Source organism: Nicotiana sylvestris, chromosome 9, assembly GCF_000393655.2.
Source record: "Nicotiana sylvestris chromosome 9, ASM39365v2, whole genome shotgun sequence".
In the NCBI taxonomy this organism is placed as follows: domain Eukaryota; kingdom Viridiplantae; phylum Streptophyta; class Magnoliopsida; order Solanales; family Solanaceae; genus Nicotiana; species Nicotiana sylvestris.
The window spans coordinates 123,636,672-123,657,272 of NC_091065.1; positions in this window are offsets into that span (position 1 = coordinate 123,636,672).

A 20,601-nucleotide genomic window follows, 5' to 3' on the forward strand; every position below is an offset into this window, starting at 1 on the left:
TCAAGGGATGATCTACATATGAAATTGAATATCTATGAGTCTAGTTTTAAACTCATTAAACCGTTTATCAATACGATCTCTGAGTATAGAGATATTCGTATTTTTGCTAGACCGCGCAGCTAGTAGGTGACAAGTAGGTGCATCACCTACTTGCCAAAAAGAGAGGCCTCAACTAAGTCGGTCAAGAGGGGACTTTTAAGGAATTATAAACTCAGTTATTTCACGTATCTTTGAGACCAAGAAAACCTAATTGAAACCCTACAATGCCTCCCCAAAAATCCCACACAAACCCTAGGGTATTCCGGGTGTTACGACGCGATTCTAGTGCTAAAAAGTCCGGACAGCTTGCTAGTTTCTCTTTCTCCTTCTTGTAGCCGTGTTGAGGAACTTATTTTTGATGAAAAAGGACCAGGTTTTGTGGGTTATACTCAGTACAAGGTAAGTTTATGCTTCTCCTTCCATTATCTATGCGTTTGCGAGTTGTAACTCGATCGTAAAGAATAGACCTAGCTAGTTTCGAAAGAATGGTATGTTGTTTGTTCTTGTGTAATGGTTGGCTGGTTGTAAACTTATTTTTAAGTTGAATTCATGGCTGGTTTATTGGATAAGAGGTATAATGATGTACTTTTGGTTGTATTTCCCAATTTGAAAGAAAAGACAAGTCGAAACGTGTTTAAGTAAACTGAAAAATTAATTTTGAGTTGATGAACTTGTGGGATTATTTTTGGGCTGTTTCGTGTTGGTATTGGGTTGTCTCTTTTACTACTATTTTTATGGAGTTGAGAGGAGGAAGGTTGTGGAGAAACACCACATAATGGCAAGGTTGTTTGTTGGTCGTTAATCGTAACATTTTCGGGTTGGTTGACACTATTATGGTTGTCGTGTTGTGTATGAAGTGATAGGGGTATGTTGTGCTATTTGTGATTGTTTTGACTAGTGTGAAGTCATATATATAGGGTAGGTTCTGTCCGTTTCATTGTAAAATAGGTTGTGGTCGATACATAATAGTTACGACGCTTAAACGATAACGAGAGTGTCATTTCTCTTATTGTAGACTAAGGAGCCGTGAAATTGCATAGCTTGAGGTTGGGAAGAATATACAAGGTATGTTAAGGCACTTACTTCTTTCTTTTGGCATGATCTAAAGTGACATGAACATAAACGGTACGCTAATTCATAACGGATCTACTCCTAGAAACTAAGGTTGTCCATGTTGTTCTTTCCTTATAAAGTTATTCTAAACAAGTGTGTATGATCCTTAAATCCCACTAAGGTTCATATTGATGGTAGGGATGTCCATAATGTTAATCGAAGGTGCAATGACCTTACATCACTCCGAAAGGGTTAGAACGTGATTCCATGAGTCGAGCATGCATTATATATATGTATCTATTTTACTCTATCGAGCCGCGCTATAGTCGGTGGGGTATGGCACCTATTGTGCAACCACTTATCAGTTGGGTTTACCGAGCTCCACGTGGCCGGGTACGATTCTACCGAGCCTTATTATGGCCGGGTACGTTTTTACCGAGTCTTCTTTGAGGCCGGGTACCATATGATGATGATGATGCCCACAGAGGCGAATGTTTTTAAAAAAGTTCATGTATATATATGTATTATGCATTTCATGTCAGTAGCCCCCAGAGGCACTCAGATGTTATAGGTTGTATCTCCTCTATCTCTCTTTACATTACTGTTCTTGTTTATGCTTTCCTACCTTACATACTCAGTACTTTATTCGTACTGACATCCCTTTTGCCTGGGGATGCTGCGCGTCATGCCCGCAGGTCCCGATTGATAGGTTGACAGTCCTCCTAGTAGGTTATCCGCTCAGCGAAGGTGTTGGTGCACTCCACTTGCTCCGGAGTTGCCTAGTTGGTCAGTATGCTTTGGATATGTATTGATTGGTATGGCGGGGCCCTGTCCCGATCTTTATGATTTTATGTACTCTTAGAGGCTTGTAGACAGATGTCAGGTGTAGGGACACTTGTATGGCCTTGTAGGCCTATGTTTTGAGTTTACAAATGGTCATGTCGGCCTTATAGGCCCGTATGTCACATATATAAGTTTGTATATCATTTTGGGTCTTCATATGTTGAGTATTCCCTTATGTTTTATTCTTGTTATCTCATGACCGGTTTTCAGGCTCATTTACTCATGATAGTATGATAAGAAAGATATATTACGTTGGTACTCGGTTGAGTAAAGCACCGGGTGCCCGTCGCGGTCCTCTGATTCGGGTCGTGACAAAAGTGGTATCAGAGCAGTATTGTCCTAGGGATTCTACAAGTCGTGTCTAGTAGAATCTTGTTTATGGGTGTGTAGTGCACCACACTTATAAGCAGGAGGCTACAAGGCATTTAGGACTGTCACTCTTTCTTCTTATTCTAGATCGTGTGGTAGAGCTCTGTTGTAAGAATTCAAACTCCTAAATTCGACTTTAGTCGTAATACAACGATACCTACATTTAAAAAGATGGTTGGTAAAAGATTGTATGTGGCTGTGAAAGAGTTGAGCTAGAGGAGCTCGATTTTGCATGATGCATATGATGGGTAAATATAAGGTCTTCAGTAGATCATATGTGTACTAAAAAGTGTAAGCTTCTCGATAAGGAGCCTTAAGGCAAAGAATATCTATCCACCCCTAAAGGCAATGAAAGATTCAAAAGATAGATACAAGCTTCAATAAGTAAAAGGAGCAAGATGGGAAGGGTACAAGGCACCTAGTTAATAAAGATTATCGGTATTTTCATCTCCGACAGAAAAATATAAGCATTGTAAGTTACCCTCAACAGTAACAGAGGTATGTATAATTGACCATACCCATCTCAGTTATACCCTATTGGGGGCTAACATGTGTAGATTAAGAAAAGGACGAGATATCAGGATCCGGTTGGGGTTAGGATAACCCATAATGGTGAATTGATTGTTTGTGTTAGTTGACAATTTCTGAAGCATAATGCAAATGTGCTAATAAATCTTCTTGTGAGATACCCAGATGGCACACTCTAAAATAGTACAGCTAGATATGAGTACTATAAAGATAGCCACTGGAAGCCTTGAAGGGATAAATATTACCTTAGCATGGCTCATGTCCCTAGGAGAGAGAATTTTAGGCATCCCGAAGAGCCAGTGAGATGAAGCAAAGGGAGCTAAAAGCAAAAGAATGCCTTGTTGATGTTTTCAGAATAAAGTGATAGACATAAATGTTAGTAGGAAAATAAGAATAGAGTTAATGAAGAATTATGAGTAAGATGTCCACATGGATGACAACGGTGGAAAAAAATGATGATGAAAATGACAGAATTATAGAGTCTATAGTTAAGTGAAGGAAAAAGATGAGAGGTGACAGGCCTTGAAACAACAAAGGAGTATAAGCCATAAAGTCATATCTTCTTTTCGAGAAATAAGTTCGCAAATCTAACGCGATTACCAGCAAGAAAAGATATACCCCCAGAGTAGTAGAAATCAGTATGGGCTGGTAAACAAGATAAACTAAACGTGAACTAGGGACTAAATGATATGATAATAGTCGGCATCATGAGAATTTCAGAGGTTGCGTTCCGGCGATAATAGAATGGATGACCAAAGAATGCCCTTTAATGGTCATTTAGGAAGTCGCTTCCCTAAAGCAAGCAATATGAGCAAAGTTAAGCTTAAGGGACTATGTGCGCCAGTTACACTAAGTGTCATCCTCGCGAGCAAGGAATTTTATTATCCTTCGTACAAAAAGCATTACCACAAGGCGAGTAAGGGTAATCGATGATGTGAAAAGACGTCAAATATATAGAAGTAAAATATCTATAGGTAGATCGTCGTAGCTCCAGCTCTTAGTACTCGTCTAAAGGGGGGAATATGGAATGATGTGGCATGAAGTCAGAATTTAGTGGTTCTACTAATCATGGAGTGGTAGAAGAATAATACGGTAATGTGAAAAAGGGATGATATTGTACTTATTCAAAGCCTACAGATATGCTACGATATCAGTGCATTATACAAACACGACGTCAAGGAAAGGAAGTATGGGTTCCTGCCCGAAATGTCATTGATAGATCAGAGGCTAGTGCATGAGGTAAGTTAAAACAAAGGAAATAACCCAAGAAAGATTATGCGTAAAATTGATGTGAGGATAGGCCAACGAGTATTTGGGATTTGATTAAGGAAGAGCCCAGTTATGGCTAAACAGGAGGTTATAGACGAGTCAACAGATCATGCAAGATAAACGTAGTGAATCCTAATATAGTGAATTCAGTCTCGCAAATATGACGTCATAAACCTTGAGAAATGCTCAGATAGGAGTTGGGGTATTTAAAGGTATTGTATAAGTATTACGGGAATAATGGAGGGTGCCACTAAGGAGATAATCAAAATCTGATTTTACAAGTAATCCTACGAGCACAACGGCACGGAGGTATGTAAGTAAGGATGTTTGTAGGCGAGTAAGAATATCAAAAATTCCTTCGAGTATACAGTATAACAAGATCACAACTTTACAAGATCCAAAAGGTCTCCTAAGTACTACCACGAAAGACTAGCTGAGGAAATAAGGAAGAAGGTTTCCACCTAAGCATAGTGACCTAAAAAGGAAATGATCTTTGATCTTGTAACAGCAGTCTCGCTATAATATTGCATGCACTCCATAAGAAAGTGGCACCTATCATAGCTAATGAACAGAAAAAAAGGAAAAAAAACATCAAAGGTGATACTTGAGAGCATACGAGTTACAGGGAATTCCAGTGTTCGTGGGCACTATGATAAGCCAAGTATCCATGTAGCAAGTGGCAGAACGACCAGAAAAAGTAATTATTTACATTTAAAGAAAGCTGAGAATGCGCAAAAGGGAATCTAAGGTGCTAGCAAGTTAAAGGAAGGTTCTGAGTAGAATAAATAAATATGTGTAGGTCGCAAGCGAAAGTATAGTAGAGTGAAAAGATTTTGGGTAGATGTGAGTAAGGGTGAGAAAAGGTGAGTTAGAAGCTGATAAGAATAGGTAAGACCTCGGTATTAAGCCCATCAAACAAGAGAGCTGATGGTTTATATATGTTATAAAAGGCTCAGTATAGCTTGAATTAACACAGAGGAGTCTAAGACTAGGAGCATTTAGAAGAGATGGAATGCTCTTCTGGTCGTAATGTAAGGGTGTAATAGTGGTAAATTATAAAAGGATGATATATAGGCCTTCATTTGAGTAATGATTCAAAGAGAAGAGATTTCATGGATGGCACGGGACTAGGATACCCCCATAAGACGAATCACATTGGGATGCTATGAAATACGGTTATTGAAGTATAGTATTGTCCCTAGGTGGATTAGGAAAACCACTTCAAGTGTTCCCCGATGAGACGTGAGACTTGTGGCAATGTATTACGTAAGAGGTTTCAAGTTATCAGTGGTGGATTATAGATTAACATTAAGGTAAATCAATAATAGATGGATAAAGATTCCAAAGTATGAGAGGAGATTATGATGTCATTCTTTAGATGAACAGTAATAAGGATTATACATATAGGATAAGCGGTGAGAGAGTAACCTGGAGTTGGGTGGAAGACCTCGGTAATAGTAAACCGAAGTAAGAGTTATTGTATAATATGACCTACCTAGTTGTATTAAAGCCATAAGCATAGATAACTGAGGCTATGAAACAAGATATAGCAAAAGTCGTAAGTTTAACAAAGTACCGAGTGAAGAACTTCAGTATACCCATAGATGCCCAGACGAACAACATATCCAGCTTTGTATATGTTTACAACGTGCTACCTAGAGATTGGATAAAAGTTGGAGAAAAAAAAAGAGTCACATAGGCGCACATACAAGGAAAAAGTCGTACAGGCTGCATGACAAAACGGAGCAACAGTTACGAGATTGGAAGGGGTCCGACCACAAGTCGTGGTATGAGAAGGAGGACTAAAGGGGTAATACCCTAGACTTTGGATTTATTCAAAGAATAGTTGCCTACATGGCTAGAAGAGTATTAAAGTGTTCACAAGGGCTATGGGTTATGAAAATGATAAGTGGATCAGTCAACATTCGAGGACGAATGTTCCAAAGGGGGGAATGATGTTACACCCTATGTTTTTGTATGTTAGAGTATCCGTAAGTCAATTGATGTAAGCTCAGAAATGAGATCAACTTTGAAAGTACGTAAAGTAAGTTAATCCTTTTATAATGGATGTTACAAATCTTTATGATCATGAATAACGAGTACCAAAAGGGTTGGAAAGCTTAGGCGCTAGATGAATTAAAGAAAATAAGTTTCGTCGAATGTCGACAAGTTTGGAATGTTATAACCTATACTTTTGGGGTGAGACAAGGTTTATTAACATGATGATGAGGTTATGTTATGATTTATTTTAGTCGTATGATAGTCGTGTGTTATGTTTTTAAGTCAAGCAAGTTGTGGAACAAAAGTTGGAAAAGGTCATCACAAGTTACATTCAAAAATAAGTTGAAACTTAGGTTAAATGTAGCTGAGCTTTTCTCCCAACATACCTTGAATCAAGGGATGATATATATATGAAATTGAATATCTATGAGTCTAGTTTTCAACTTATTAAACCGTTTATAAATACGATCTTGGAGTAAAGAGATATTCGTATTTTCGCTAGTAGGTGACAAGTAGGTGCATCACCTACTTGCCAAAAAGAGAGGCCTCAACTAAGTCGGTCAAGAGGGGACTTTTAAGGGATTATAAACTCAGTTATTTCACCTATCTTTCAGACCAAGAAAACCTAATTGAAACCCATGCAACGCCTCCCCAAAAATCTCACACAAACCCTAGGGTATTCCGGGTGTTACGACGCGATTCTAGTGCTGAAAAGTCCGGACAGCTTGCTAGTTTCTCTTTCTCCTTCTTGTAGCCGTGTTGAGGAACTTATTTTTGATGAAAAAAGACCAGTTTTCGTGGGTTATATTCAGTACAAGGTAAGTTTATGCTTCTCCTTCCATTATCTATGCGTTTGCGAGTTGTAACTCGATCGTAAAGAATAGACCTAGCTAGTTTCGAAAGAATGGAATGTTGTTTGTTCTTGTGAAATGGTTGGCTGGTTGTAAACTTATTTTTAAGTTGAATTCATGGTTGGTTTATTGGATAAGAGTTATAATGACGTACTTTTGGTTGTATTTCCCAATTTGAAAGAAAAGACAAGTCGAAACGTGTTTAAGTAAACTAAAAATTTATTTTTAGTTGATGGGAATATTTTTGGGTTGTTTCATGTTGGTATTGGGTTGTCTCTTTTACTACTATTTTTATGGAGTTTAGAGGAGGAAGGTTGTGGAGAAACACCACATAATGGCAAGGTTGTTTGTTGGTCGTTCGTCGTAACATTTTCGGGTTGGTTGACACTATTATGGTTGTCGTGTTGTGTATGAAGTGATCGGGGTATGTTGGGCTGTTTGTGATTGTTTTGACTAGTGTGAAGTCATATATATAGGGGAGGTTCTGTCTGTTTCATTGTAAAATAGGTTGTGGTCGTTACATAATAGTTACGACGCTTAAACGATAACGAGAGTGTTATTTCTCTTATTGTAGACTAAGGAGCCGTGAAATTGCATAGCTTGAGGTTGGGAAGAATATACAAGGTATGTTAAGGAACTTACTTCTTTCTTTTGGCATTATCTAAAGTGACATGAACATAAACGGTACGCTAATTCATAATGGATCTACTCCTAGAAACTAAGGTTGTCCATGTTGTTCTTTCCTTATAAAGTTATTCTAAACAAGTGTGTATGATACTTAAACTCCACTAAGGTTCAAATTGATGGTAGGGATGTCCATAATGTTAATCGAAGGTGCAATGACCTTACATCACTCCAAAAGGGTTAGAACGTGATTCCATGAGTCGAGCATGCATTATATATATGTATCTATTTTACTCTACCGAGTCGCGCTATAGTCGGCCGGGTATGGCACCTATTGTGCAACCACTGATCAGTTGGGTTTACCGAGCTCCACGTGGCCGGGTACGATTCTACCGAGCCTTATGATGGTCGGGTATGTTTTTACCGAGTCCTCTTTGAGGCTGAGTACGATATGATGATGATGATGCCCACAGAGGCGAATGTTTTTAAAAAAGTTCATGTATATATATGTATTATGCATTTCATGTCAGTAGCCCCCAGAGGCATTCAGATGTTACAGGTTGTATCTCCTCTATCTCTCTTTACATTACTGTTCTTGTTTATGCTTTCCTACCTTACATACTTAGTACTTTATTCGTACTAACATCCCTTTTGCCTGGGGATGCTGTGCGTCATGCCCGCAAGTCCCGATTGATAGGTTGGCAGCCCTCCTAGTAGGCTATCCGCTCAGCGAAGGTGTTGGTGCACTCCACTTGCTCCGGAGTTGCCTAGTTGGTCAGTATGCTTTGGATATGTATTGATTGGTATGGCGGGGCCCTGTCCCGATCTTTATGATTTTATGTACTCTTAGAGGCTTGTAGACAGATGTCAGGTGTAGGGACACTTGTATGGCCTTGTAGGCCTATGTTTTGAGTTTACAAATGGTCATGTCGGCCTTATAGGCCCGTATGTCACATATATAAGTTTGTATATCATTTTGGGTCTTCATATGTTGAGTATTCCCTTATGTTTTATTCTTGTTATCTCATGACCGGTTTTCTGGCTCATTTACTCATGATAGTATGATAAGAAAGATATGTTACGTTGGTACTCGGTTGAGTAAATCACCGGGTGCCTGTCGCGGCCCTCTAATTCAGGTTGTGACATAATACCCTGAGCCACAGGTCAGAAGATAGCTTAAGCTTACTTAAAGGCTGAGAGAGAAGAGGAAACTAAAGAGTTACATCAGCTAAGTGAATCAAGAATCTTATTATTAGACACAGATAAATATATAAATCGTGATTCAAAGCACTGTAAGATCACTCTTAATATCATAGGTACAAGAGAGATAGCACAACAGCCATATTCTATAATGTCTCTACAACAAAGCCAGTTAGGAAAGTGCCAGCCTCATAAGGAGTAAGTGTGAAGCTCCCACTGGATTGTATATGTACCAGAGGTGCAAGTATTATAGTAGAGCTTTAAGGTGTGGATGTTAATTCCACTAATGTGGAAGGGAGGTTATGAAATCCACAAAAGATACGATGCGAGATTTAAAGGTAAGAAAGGTAAAGGTAAAGGAGGTATAAGATACTCAAGTACAAAAGGTTGTGAATAGTCAAGACTTCATATAGCGGTCTAGAAGCACCGTGATTCAGTATCCAGAAATGATAGTGGTGTGGTCAGTATCATATCGTCCACCCAATGGTTTACAGGTACCAAGAGGTCTAGTTAAGAGAGTAAAGAAGAGTTAGAGACGACGTGATATCTCGCTTGAGGTTCCAGAATAACATAAGGAAATCTGTGGTTCTATCAAGTTAAAGGATGGTTGCGAGTTGTATAAATAGATATGTGTAGGTTGCATGCTAAAGTATGGTAGAGTGACAAGGTTTTAGGTAGACGGAAGTAAGGATAAGAAAAGGTAAGTGAGAAGATGAAGAGAATAGGTAAACCCTCGGGATTAAACACATCAAAACAACAGAGTTGATGGCTTCTATAAGTTATAAAAAAACACAGTACACCTTGAATAAACTCGGGGGAGTTTAAGACTGGGAGCATTTAGAAAAGAGGGAATGCTGCCCTAGTAGTAAAATAAGGGTGTAATTGTGATAAATGTTAAGAGGGTGACATTTAGGCTTTCGATTAAGTAATTATTCAAAGAGAAGGGATTTCATGAATTGTATGAGATTAGAATACCCGCTTAAGATGAATTAGGTTGGGATGCAATGAAATATAGTTATTGAAGTATAGTTTTGTCCATAGGTGGATTAGGCAAATAACTTCAAATTTTCCCCGATGAGACGTGAGCCCTAGTGATAATGTATTACGTAGGAGGTTTCAAGTTATCAATGGTAGATTATAGATCAACATTAAGGCGAATCAACAAAAGGAAAAAAATAGTTCCAAAGTATGAGATGAGATTAGGCTGTTATTCTTAAGATGAACAGTAACGAGGAAGAGCTAAAGGACTTAGATTTATACATATACGATAAGCAACGTGTAATGACCCGACCGGTCATTTTGATAAATTAAGCTCTGTTCGGTGGTGTAAGGTCCAGAACAGCTTCATAATATGAGTATCGACTTACATGCATGGTTGAATTCAATTAACGGATGATTTAGAGTCAAATTGGAAAAAATAATCTAGTTTTGGAAGTTTAAGCGATGAGAATTTGATCAGAATTGTCTTTTGTGTAAATAGTCCTGGAATGGGTTTTGGATGATCTCAACAGCTTCGTATGGTGATTTTGGACTTAGGCGCAGTTCCGAATTTCAGGTTCGAAGGTCCATAGAGTAATTTGAGGTATTTCGGCAAAAGTTTGGAAAATAGAGAAGTTTGACCCATAGTTGACTTTTGTGATACCGGGGTCGGAATGGGATTTTGAGAGTTGGAACAGCTCCGTTATGTCATTTTGTACATGTCTGCAAAATTTGGCGTCATTCCGGATTGGTTTCGGCACGAGTTTCCAAAGTTGGAAGATTTCGAAGTTCATAGTTCGATTCATGGTGCGATTTTCATTTCCGGCGTTGTTTGATGTGATTTGAGACCTCGAGTGAGTCTGTGTTAGGTTATAGAACTTGTTGGTATGCTTGGATGGGGTATCGAGGGCCCCGGGTGTGTTTCGGACGAGTTGCAGTATGTTGGTCGCAGGTGCGAAGGAGGAAGCGCAGGTGCGAGAGGAGTTGGTCTGGGCAATCTCCGCATATGCGGAGAATTGGAACGCACGTGAAGTGCCGCAGGAGTGGATCCCTAGGTGCATAAGCGGAATGGAGCGCAGGTGCGGTTGGTCAGGCGCACTAGCAATTGTGCAGATGCAGTTAAGTTGGTCGCAAGTGCAGATGTTTTGGCAGAATCATATAAGTCGAGGGTTTGGCCATTTCTTCATATTTTGAGTTTTAAACTTCGGATTTGAGAGCTTCTTATGGGGTTTTTTAAGAAAATCGATTGGGTAAGTGTTCTTCACTTAGAATCTAACATATTCCATGATTTTATCTTCATTTTTATCATTTAAATTGTATTTTTAGTTGAGGGAAATGTTGGTTTTGAAATAAAATTTCTAAAAAGAAAAATAGTGATTTGAGGGACCAAATGGTATCGGAATTTGATAATTTTTGTATGGTTGAACTCGTATTAGAATGGGTATTTGGATTTTGTAAAATTTGTCGGGTTTCGAGGTACGGACTCGGGGGTCGACTTTTGGACGGATTTGTAGATTTTACTAAAGACTAAGACTCTATGATCCGGAATAGGTTCTTATGTATTTTATTTGTGCTTTGAAGTTAATCTGGTTAGATTTGAGCCGTTCGGAGGACTTTTCACCTGAGAAGTGCATTGTAGAGTATCAGTTTGTCGTCTTTGAGGTAAGTATCTTGCCTAACTTTGTGTGGGGGACTTCCCCTTGGGACTTGAGTCTTCTATATTGATTATAGTTCGTGTACGCGAGGTGACGAATGCATACTCGGACTTATTTGTGAGAATTGGCCTTTAGGATTATTAGGTCCATATATTCACTATGTATGAAGTTATTCTTAATATGACTGAGTTTCTTATTTACTAGTTTCACCTCTACATGCTTAATTAGAATATATTGCTTCATGATTCATTCTTATTACCTAATTGACTCCTATTTGATTTAACTGAAGAATTTTGCCTCTCCTATTGTCATGCTATCCTTTCATGGTTGCTTGTCTTATTGAGAATATATCATTACCCCTCCTGAAATTGTTTAGTCTTAAGTGAAGCTAAGATCATCTTTCCTTAATTGAATTGTCGAATATCCTCGTAATTGTCCAACCTTAAAAGGAGTTAGATAACCTATATCTTTGTTGACTTGCCTTTATTTGGGACTACTTGACTCGTGTTGATTTTCCTTGTTATTGACTTGTATATTGTGGGATCATTGCTACATGTTAGTTTTTCCTTTGTTGAAATGCTCCCTTTATGCCAGCATTCTTTTCTGTGGTTATTCCTTGTGAGCTGGTTCTACCATTTCTTTGTGATTTACAGTTCTTGAATTGATTTACTCATCGTACCTTGTATTACTGTCATTTTTGTTGTTGTACGTGTTGTGGTGATGTACGAGTTTTCTTCTGTTCTGTAATTGTTATCTCTTTGGTTGCGTTGTTCTGCATATTTACTTTGGGACTACGGAAGGGTATTCCGAGAGATCCCCCTGCACATTTATGTTTGGGACTACAGGACGGTATTCCGGGAGATCCCCCTGCACATTTACGTTTGGGACTATGGGAAGGTATTCCGGGAGATCCCCATGTTCTGCATATTTACTTTGGGACTACATACCGGTATTCTGGGAGATCCCCTTGCACATTTACGTTAGGGACTACGGGATGGTATTCCAGGAGATCCCCTTGCACATTTATGTTTGGGACTATGGGATGCTATCCTGGGAGATCCCCTATTATTATCACTATGTTCTGAGATAGTGTTTTTGTTGATCTTATCCCTGTGTAAACATTATATGTGTTGTCCGTTCTCGTCCTTATGCTTACTAGTTGGTATGAACTATGTTAGGACACTTGCAGAAGCATACACGTGGCTAAGCACCCTTATCAGATAGGAAGCTCCTTGATATTGCTGAGTATAGACGCACACCCTGGTTTATTTGCCTTCCATGTGAGAATGACTCATTTGGGCACGTGAGTTGTCAGTATGATTATGAGGTATGATGAGGGCATAGGATGCCAAGTGTTAGGGTTCATGTATTGAGACTCGTATTGTATGATTACGAGATGAGGTGTAACCGGGTGACTTATATTCGAAGGACATTTATTTGAAAGGGTTATATTCAGAAGGTATTCATTCTTAGAGAACTATTTTGGAAAAATATTTACTTAAAGAAAGTATATTTTCGAAATGTTTTTATCAACTGAAGGATTCGACTAATTGATTGAAGTTTGTTGGCTATGACCTAATATGAAAACTACCGTAGTTGCTGAGTTATGATTTGTCCTTACTGTATTTGTGATTTCGGATTTGGGTTATATTTCCGTTCACTTTTATGTGCTTTATTATGGTGTTCTGTTGTTACTTGTTGTTTTCTTTCCTTATGATAGTTACTATATTGTTAGCAATATCGCTTAGTCTTTATATAGATATCATGTTCGGTCGTTCTATACTTTTACTTGTTCTGCGTATTTGACTAGTAGGTGTCTTGATTGTTCCTCGTCACTACTCCACCGAGGTTATTCTTGATACTTACTGGGCATCGTTGTGGTGTTCTCATACTATACTTTTGCACATTTTTGTTGTGCAGATCCAGGTATTGTTTGATAGTAGTTGTGAGGATTCTTGCTGAGGAGACTCAAGGTAGCCCTGCTGCGGCATTCGCAGGCTTCAGAGTCACCTTCCTATTTTATATTCACACTGTTGTACTTATTTCCATATGGTTGTGTTTAGAAGTTGTAGCGAAACTTTGTAGAGCTTATGACTTGTACTACCGGGTTTTGGGAATTATAAATGTTATAGGGATTTCTAATTTGATTATTATTGTTGTAGTTCAGTATGAGTTAGGCTTACCTAGTCCTTAAGACTAGGTGCCATCACGATACCCTAACGGAGGGAAAGTTGGGTCATGACACAGCGAGAGAGTAACCTGGAGTTGGGTAGCAAACCTCGGTAATAATAAACTGAAACAAGTGTTATGGTATAGTATAACCGACCTAAATGTAGTAAAGCCATAAGGATAGATATACAAGGCTATGAAATAAGATATACCGGGAGGAACAATTTGTCATAGTTTTATGTATGTTCACAAAATGAGGCTTAGAGATTGGATAATAGCTGGAGGAAAAAGGAGAGAAGAGTCGCATAGGCGCACATACATGGATAGAGTCATACAGGCTGCATAACAGAGGTAGAAACAGTAATGAGATTGGAAGAATTCAGACCAGAGGCCGCGGTGTGAGAAAGAGGCCTAAAGGGAGGAATGCCCTGGGTGTTGGACTTATTCATAGAATATTTGCCTAGATGTAAAGGACAATACTAAATTATTTGTAAGAGCTATAAGTTATGAGACTAATAAGCACATCAGCCAACATTCAAGGACGAATGTTCTAAAGGGGGAAATAATGTTACACCCCATGTTTTCGAACGTAAGAGTAGGTCTTAAGTCAATTGATATAAGCTCAAAAATGAGTTCATCTTTGAAAGTACATAAAGTAAGTTAATCATGTTACCATGGAGATTACAAATATTTAAGATCATGAGTACCAACTATCAAGAGGGTTGGAAGGATTAGAAGCTAAACGAATTGAAGAAAATAAGTTTCGTCGAAAGTCGATAAGTTGGGAATGTTATAGCATGTACTTTTGGGGTGAGAGTAGGGTGATTAAAATAATAAGGAGGTTATTTTATGAGTTATTTTAGTCGCATGATAGACGTGTGTTATGTTTTTAAGTCAGACGAGTTGTGGAACAAAAGTTGGAAAAGGTCATCACAAGTTACATTCATAAATATGTTGAAACTTGGGTCAAATGTAGCTGAAATTTTCTCCCAATATACTTAGAATTAGGGTATGATCTACCTACAAAATTGAAGATATACGAATCTAGTTTCTAACGCATTAAACCGTTCATCGATATGACATAGGAATAGAGAGATATTTGCAGTTTTGCGAGACTACGCAGACTGCATAGGTGACAATAGGGTGTGCCACTAAAGCTTTTTGAGCAATACATTTTGTGTGTTATATGAGGTTTTTTGGTACATATTATTGATGGTAGGCTATACTAAGTATTTTGGCCACTATTTGCACTCTAATTTGCTGCACTTTACTGATGTTTGAGCGTTAAATGGTAGTAAATTGCTCTAACTGAGTACTTTATGATTTGCAGGATCAATTCCGGGCTACAACGAGGTTAGGGAGCGTTTTTGAGATAATATGGAGCATTGAAGGTCAAGTAAAAGCTTACGGAGTAACTTGGGAGTTCATTCGAGGATCAAAGGAGGTTAGCCCACTTAAAAAGAAGAACGAAAAAGAGTGCAAAAAATTGCCCAGGTGCGCGGCCGCGCATTGGGCCGCGCAAGTCAAGAAGAAACTGGCCAAAGTGCGCGGCCAGATGTGCGGTCACCTGCCCAGGTGCGTGGCCGCACACGTCCTTCCGAGGAAAATTATTTCCCGAGATAAAATTGTAATTTTGGAGGTGACTTCCCTTGACCTATATGAATCCCAGATCGTCCAAAAAGAGGGTATCTTGGATTTTAGGAGAACTTTGAGGCAAGAACAAGCAAGGAGCAAGACGAAGGATTTGGAAACGAGTTTTCATCTTTCTTCTTCCCTTTTTCTATTTTTGGTGATGAATTCTTATATTGTAGTTGTGAAAACAATTATGAGTAGCTAAACTCTTTATTCTAGGGTTTGATGGAACCTCTTGGAGGAAGAATTTTTGTTGCTTTAATATAAATTTGCCATTGGATTTTCTCTACTTGTTCAACTACGTGAATATTTGGTTGATTGAAGGGCCCTCTATCGGCTTTGCCTACTTAGTGTGTATTACTTGCAAAAGGGTACATATTTAGGTGGTTGTTGAACAACATCACTCCTAACGTATATGAGGGATAAATACAGAGGGTTTAAAGGTGGGATTACAAATAACGAAACCTTGGTGTGATTTTAGTGAACAGTAAACTAGTGCTAGCTAGCGTAGTTTGGAAGAATACGTTAGTAAATTGTTGTATTTACTCAGAAAAGAATTACAACACCTAAAGTGCTCACGATTGGTAGAGAGTATCTAGGCGAATTTATAGGAGACGTAACAGAGAGGATTCCGATAAGAGGGAAAATTGTAACCCTAGACCTTTCCAATTTTTGTCTACAATAATTGCTTTGTTAGTAATAAAATTATAGCTTTTTAATTATCTCATTGTTAGTTGGTAAGCACTCAACTCATTATTCAATATTTTTGGAAGTTGATTACTTGATTTCTTGTGAAACTAGCAGCTGTGATTAGTACGTTAATTTCTTGTGGGATTCGACTCTGGACTTGTAAACTGGATTATATTTGCAACAACCGCTTAGTCCTTTTTATAAGGCATAGTTGGCGTAATAAATTATATACCAAATTGAAGGTCTTGGAATTTAGTTTCTAAAACTCTTAATTATTTTTTCATATGACATACGGAATAAAAGATATAAGCATCGGAAGAAAGGTCAATGCTAGGATGTCAAGCTAGCACCTCTTTGACTTTTCAAAAGTTTATATATATAGGGTTTTAAATAGTCTTTCTCTTCATTTTTCATAGAAAATGACCATAGAACCCCCAAAAACTTACCCTTAATCTCTCTACAAGGATTCCAAAGAAGATTAACATTCCAGCTACGAAATCAACAAGAGATCACATTAGAACAATCCCTACGATGTAAGTATCGCTATATTGCCTCTCTTTTTCTTTGTAGTTTGAGTTTTGGAAGGTGATTCATAGTTAAGAAAATTCCTACTTTTTGTATTTAAGATTCTAAATATCAAGGAAGGTTGATAAATTTGTTTCCTAATAGTTAGAATTCACGGGACGATGATCGAAAGCTGTGAGTTCGATTTATTTCACTTTTAGTGGACTGTTTTGTAGTCCACTTGTGTTGGCCTTTTGTGCTGATGTTTTATGAAGTTTTAGGGGAGAAAAAGTATGGAGAAACACCACATAATGACGGAATGTTGAGCTGGTCGTTCGTCTTTATATTTTAGGTTGTTTGGCACTGCTTTGGTTGTCATTTTATGTATGAAGTGATTAGGGTGTGTGGGCTATTTTGTGGTATATTGTGATGGAGATAAGGTTGGAAAATGATGCATACATATTGTTATTATTGTGTTCTTGTTGTTGTTGAAATATGATATTGGAGGAGGACCTTGTCATAAGGAGATGTTGCCCAAATTTATGTAAAAGAGCTACTAGTTTAAGTTGCGGACTTAGCCTTTACTCGGCACTTATTTTAAATCTCCTTATGTTGTGGTAGATTGAGTTGAGTTGTTTGAAGAATTGTTTGGAAGGTATTAAGGACTCAACGGAGTTAAGGTATGTTAACGCTAAACCTTTCCTTCATTTTGGCATGATCTCTTAACTACATGCGTTTGATACCGAGGCATAAGGAGAAGTTCTTATTCTTAAATTTATGTACAGTATCCTAGTCTCATAAACTACAGTATTCTCCCTTATCGGGACTTCATATTCAGTTTAGTTTTGTCTTTTTTCAGTCAAGAGAGTAGAGAGTCTATATATATACAGTATTATAGTATTTTCACCACCATCGAGCTAATCAATGGGCAGGCCCCTATTGGGCAACCTCTGATTAGATGGTAAGTTATATACCAAGCCTACTGTGGCCAAGCACCTATGAGCAAGCCCAGAATGGCCAAGATACAAAGCCTAGTATGGTCGAGCGCCTATGTGCGAGCCTACTACGGCAAATGAGTTACACATACCGAGCCTTATAAGGCGGACAACTATTTTACTTACTATATTGAGAGAGATGAATTAGTATCAGCAGGTAAGCATATTTTCATATTGTATTTGACTCCCAGGTACTTTCAGTTATTATATTATCAGTTCAGTTTCAGCTTTCAGTTATTCTGTAGCCTTACATACTCGGTACATTATTTTGTACTGACGTCCCGTTTGCCTGGGGGCTGCATTTCATGCCTGCAGGTCCTGATAGAGAGTTGGATAGACCTTCCCAACAGACAGAGCCAAACATCAGCTTGGTTGGTAAGCTTCATTTCCTCGGAGTTACCAGGTCTAGACCTTGGAGTCCATTTTATATATACAGGTTTGATGGGTAGGTCGACGCCCTGCCCCGATCATGGTACAGTTCAGTTATCTCTAGAGGCTTGTAGACGAGTCCTGTATATCTTGTATATCAGTAGATGTTCATGGCGGCTTCGTCGGCCTGCACAGTTATATATACCAACTTTTGGATATGTTTACCCCACAAATGAGAGAGACATTATTTTCAGACGATTAAGAATATGGCATCATCGGCCTAAGTTGAGGGTTACCCCTCTAGAATTCATAGTTACAGAGTGGTATGCTCGGGTTGAGTATGACACCGAGTGTCGGCCACGCCTCTTCAGGTTTGGGGTGTAATACCACTAAACAATAGTGATTTTTAAAAATTCATCTTAAAAGTATAAACACAAACTAAAAAATTAAATGAGAAAGTGACCCTCTATAGCCCCTCAAAATTTTAATAGCTCATGGTTTCCCCATTGACACGAAATGTCCCTCCGGCCCAAACATATAATATCTAATAGCCCGAAATATCTATTTTGTATATTTTTTTGTATACTGATAGTATATTTTGTATATTTTTTGTATCGTGACAGTCTATTTAGTATATTTTTTAAGTAGTGACAACCTATTGTATATAAATTGTACAATGACAATCTATTTTATATATTTTTTATAAAGTGACAGTCTATTTTGTATAGTGATAGTCTATTGTATATAAATTGTATAGTGACATTCTATTTTGTATAGTGACCGTCTATTTTGTATATATCTTGTATAGCGATAGTCTATTGTATATAAATTGTATAATGACATTTTATTTAGTATATATTTTATATAATGACAGACTATTTTGTATATACTTCAACGTTATGCATAGTTATATGAGAAAGAACAATCACAAAATTTCCTGTTATTTCCCGTGACTTCAAACTCCCAACTCAAAACCCTATGACTCCATTAAAATACAACACTAAGGGTGTGTTTGGTATGAAGGAAAATATTTTTCGAAAAATATTTTCCAATTTTCCCATGTTTGGTTGGCTTAAATGTTTTGGAAAATATTTTCCTTATTAACTTATTTTCCTCAAATAGGAGGGAAATGTTTTCCTTATCAAGAGAAGGGAAAATATTTTCCAAAACTGTTTCTCAACCTTCCCTACCCTCACCAACCCACCCCACCCCCTCTCTCTAAAAAAGGTTTTTTTTTTTCAAATTTAAGTTTTTCCGTTACCACCCACCCTACTACTGTTTTTTCGTGTTTCTGCACCATCCCCTCCCCCCCACACACACACACCTCGCACAAAAAAAATTACTTTTTTTTTGTAATTTCAAATTCTGTGTTTTTTCATTTTTCTGCCCCCCCCCCCCTCCTCCTCCCCTCCCGAAAAAATATTTTTTAATATATTTTTCAGTTTTAGTTTTTTTATTTATCGGTTTAAAGGTTCAAAATTTTATAAGTTCCAAAGTTATGAGTTCGGAGGTTTATGTGTTTGGAAGTTTATGGGTTCAGAAATTATAAAGTTTACGGGTTAAAAATCCCGCGGTTTCGAAAGTTTAGCGGTTCGAAAGTTTATGAAAAATATGGGTTCGGAAGGTTGTTGCTTTGAAAGTTTATGGTTTCATGTTTATTATATCTAAATTATTTATGAATACTCTTGAGAAGTCATTTTCCTTAATATGCGTACCAAACACCGGAAAATGAATAAGATTACTACTTGTTTTCCTAAGAAATATTTTCTTGGAAAATATTTTCCACGGAAAACATTTTCCATTATACCAAACACACCCTAAAACCTTCTTACTTTCCCATTTCTTCCTATTATTTATCAATGCATCGTTAATTTGCTAAAAGATAAAGAAAAAAGAAAAGAAAAAGATGATGATGAGTTTCTATTTTCTTTTCGGAAAAACCCCTTTAAATTTCAGTTCCCTTTTTTTTCTAATATTTGGAAATTTTTATTTGTTCAGAATTATGTGTACAGTTTATATAGTAGGACGTGGCAAAGGGTGTTGTGTTGTCTAATTAGATTGAGATGCATATACTGGATTACAAGATGAAAACTTGAAAAAGTTTCAATTTTGTAAAGAAAATTAGAAAAGGGTGCAGTCTTTGGTATTAGATTCAGGAACTCTTTGTTCCTTTAGCTTTTTCTGTGGCCTGATCATCATTTTTCTGGAACAAAAAACTAATCCCAAAGGGAAACTAAAGAAAAAGATCCTCCTTTTGTTGTGTGCGTCTTTCTTGGAGTACTAGATAAGATCTTGTTGCCTGCATATATAACTATGAAGTCTCTCAATTTGTCATTGTTTCTTGAATATAGTGATACGCTGTCGCCGTCACACTCTCACTCACAGTGTCCATACACAAGCTCCGGCATTTCAACATTTTGATTATCGTCTTCCGATTTGCTTCCTTCTGCTTCTCTCCTGCCTCTGCTATCTTCTTGTTTACTAATTCTTGCTGCGGCGGCTCCGATTTCCCTCAGTGGCACCACGTTCAGGTTTTTCAGTTGCTAGCCGTCATTGTTATTTTTAGGCTATGACTTGTATGAGTCATTTGGGGCTACCGGATAATATAAATTTGGCCCAAATGCCTATAAATGTATTTTGCTCTTAGTACATCAGTATAAAATAAGTCCGTTCAATACAATCAAAATATACTAGCATAAGAAATTAAAATTAAACCAATCTCATAAAATAAAGTTATTTAATCTTATGTTACAATCTTTCCAATGATTTTATCCAATTCCGTTTGTCTAACACAAATTTTATAACTTACAAGAATTTATGATAAACTAAACT